The sequence below is a fragment of the Sinocyclocheilus anshuiensis genome, unplaced genomic scaffold (assembly GCF_001515605.1).
Source record: "Sinocyclocheilus anshuiensis isolate Anshui unplaced genomic scaffold, SAMN03320099.WGS_v1.1 scaffold2514, whole genome shotgun sequence".
NCBI classification, from domain to species: domain Eukaryota; kingdom Metazoa; phylum Chordata; class Actinopteri; order Cypriniformes; family Cyprinidae; genus Sinocyclocheilus; species Sinocyclocheilus anshuiensis.
The window spans coordinates 160,000-163,627 of record NW_015548375.1 but is presented as its reverse complement, the minus strand read 5'-3'; positions in this window follow the sequence as shown (position 1 = coordinate 163,627).

Genomic DNA, 3,628 nt, shown 5'->3' with positions numbered 1-3,628 from the left:
GTGCGCTGTGATGTTACTGTAGTTCTAGATTAAATATGAACATTATTTACTCTTCTCACTGCACAAAAACAGATTCAGTATTCCTCAAAATGAATAAAAAGTCAAATGCAAACTCAGAATATTATATAAACCTGCAATAATTAAATATGTTAAATAAGAGAAATATAATTTATGTATTTAATCCCATTTTATTAACCAATGTCTTTGCTACTGACCTTCGATGATCTAATTCATCCATACTAATAAGCAAAAATGACACATTTGTTTCATTTTTGTTACTGCTGAATAGTGTTGAACTTTCTTCTCCTGCGTCATATTCTTCATGCAATTTGTTTGAGCTGCGCCCTCTACTGCACAGACGTGAATTTGCATTTCCTTCAGTCTGAGGCGTATTCATTTCACTTCTGTTGTGAAAAGGGCTTTTACATTTGTAAAAGAAGAACTTTTTATATTAAAAACAAACAAGCAAGCCCTGCCCAGATTTAAAAAGTAACTCAAAAGTAATGCAACATATTACTTTCCATAAAAAGTAACTAAGTAACGTAATTAGTTACTTTTTTAGGGAGTAACACAATATTGTAATGCATTACATTTAAAAAGCAACTTTCCCCAACACTGTTTATAACTGACTTTGTCCATTAGGGGAAATAATTTTTGGCAAATTGTGTGAACCTTCACACACAATCAAATGCTTTTTCACTTTGTGAAAAGAAGTGAAAAGGTCTTAATGTTTCAAAATAACATTAAAAAACTTTATGAACATTCAATTTCTTCTTGTGCTGCTATATTTGATCTGGAACTCAAATTTGAAAATGTCTAAAACCTGACACAAATTCAGATGCAGTTTCACTGCCTGGAAACCATATCTTTGTGTTTCAAAAGCATTAAAACAACTTTAAAGTCAGAGATGATTGGGGCTCCCAAGTGAATCCCCATATGTCGTCACGACATAACTCGTAGTGACCGACAGATAGGGAACTGCTATAACAAATAAGAATACTACCAAACTGTAATGCAATTTGGCAGAGGATGCTGAATGAATGAATTTCTTTATTTATTTACAGTAACTGACAGTATATTCCAATGTGTGTTTACTGTATATGTTGGTTTTTGAACTTTTAGTATCTTCTTCATCTTCATCTTTACTGTAAGATCTCTTTACAGTAGTGTAATGAAAGTAAACCTGTCTTACAGTTTAATGCTGGATTTTACTTTATCTGCATGCCTCTATTTATGTCGTATACTATAACAGACATTGACTAGCAAAAGGATTCCTATTTCCCAAAAGGAGGTTTTTGTAACAGTGTTTTGAATTGACCTCACTAGTGTTCTCTAGGCAGGAAAATAGTCTGTGTATTTGACAGGTTTGTGTATCATCTGAGGCCAAAGTTTGAGTCTAACAAAAGAGAACATGTTTTTGACTAAACTATTTGATTTTGACCTGGAAGTTTGAAGTTTGCACAAATTGATATATAGTTTTGAGATTGTGTTTATAGCTGTGAGAAAATGGTGAATTGTTTCACGAGTTGTGTGTTAGCAATCGAGAAAAAAATATCTATCTGTCTGCAAAACACACTTGTATATTTGAAAGCCGCATGTAAAACCATACACTTCATCAAATGTGGAACTTTTTTGTTCCACATTTTAAGGAACAAAAAAGTCAGAAAAAGTCTTGGATATGGATGGTTTCATTGCCCTGAAGGAGAATATGATGATGGCCTAAAGCTGTGGATGTTCATGTTGTTAATTGATGGTGATTATGTTGCTTCTGCCATTACAGACTGGAAAGGAGTTTATGTTCCTGATGAGCGACACAGTGGTGTAAACCTGTGCAAAGTATACATAAAATGAGACCGGGCTACAAGATTTGACTTGCAAATGTATTAATCGCAGGTAAATATCATACTACTCATTCTACTGCTACTGTATGACCTTGTACTGTCAAGAATGTACAGCACTCTCTTCGACCTTAAATGCCATGACTGAGGTGCAAGGCACAGAACCCCCAACTGCAGCAAAAATGGTTGCCCACTGCTTTGGGTGTGCATTCACAGTGTGTGTGTGTGTGTGTTCACTACTCACTGCTGTGTGTGTACTTGTATTGGACACCACCATACTTGGCCACACAGCACTTTCACTTTAATCTTTCACGGTTATAACATAATTTAAATATTAAATTAGTTCTGTCTTCACAATATATCAGAAAGGAAAAGGAAAATAACATGAATTTTATCTGACATACAACATTCAACTAATCTTCTTCTTCACAGACACTATTGGAAGAGAATTGAACTGCGCTGGATGATGACATCACTGAATCAACATTGCACTACCTTTATCTGAAAAATTGATTGTTACTATTGTTCTTTTTTAGAGCTGCTTTACAACAGAACTGAATTTTTGCTTGCATTATTGACAAACTATTTTCCTGTTTAACACTGTAAAGCTGCTTTGACACAATATAAAATGCATTAGTGGAAAATGTGAATGCTGTCCAAGTCGTCTGTTAGAATTTTGTATGTGTTTACTTTGTTAATCAGATTTAGTTTCTACAAAATTACATTTAAATTAGCTTTCAACAGCTCCTTGCCCCAGTTATACTGTTATATTTTAAAAATGTCTTCAAACAATTTGACTTAACTCTGTTTTTGTTTGAAAGAACGTTTCAGTCAATACATTTTACACTTCCCATAATGCTTTGCACAGGGCTGAATAGAGAGAGTGACTGTTGAAATTAAGTGTTATTTTTTTCATGTTGTAGCAATATGAGAAAATGCAGAGACTTGTTAATGTTCTGTTATGTTTGTGCTTTAAAAGAGTTTCTGTTTTGTGGATGTTTTTGGGTAACTTATTGTGGTGAAGTGTCAAGTGTGTGCTGTAGTGGAGGACCTCCTAAAAAGAATTGAAGCTGCTTTAAGAAAGCATGCAACTTATGTGGGATTGTTGGGGATGTAATCAGTACTACAAACATCTAACATCATATGTAAAGAAAAGTTATATTTACCTTGCTAGCATGCTATTAAATGTATTTGGCTGAACTTGATTTAACAGTGGACAGTGTTTCCACATGATGGAAAGATGTTTTCTGTATTCAAATACTTAATGTAGGATGAACTAAAATTACACGTGTCCAAATAAATTCTGTCACCATGACAAATTCCTTGTACGTGCAAACATAAATAAAGTAAAGCTCTTTCTTTCTAATTCTGATTCTTCTAACTTGACTCAATCGTGTGGAACCACTGTCCATGATTGAATCAAGTTCAGACAAAGTGTTACGTATGCATGTATGTACTGATCTATCTATCTATCTATCTATCGATCTATCTATCTACACTGAACAAAATTATAAACGCAACACTTTTGTTTTTGCCCCCATTTTTCATGAGCTGAACTCAAAGATCTAAGACTTTTTCTATGTACACAAAAGGCCTATTTCTCTCAAATATTGTTCACAAATCTGTCTAAATCTGTGTTAGTGAGCACTTCTCCTTTGCCGAGATAATCCATCCACCTCACAGGTGTGGCATATCAAGATGCTGATTAGACAGCATGATTATTGCACAGGTGTGCCTTAGGCTGGCCACAATAAAAGGCCACTCTAAAATGCGCAGTTTTACTCTATTGG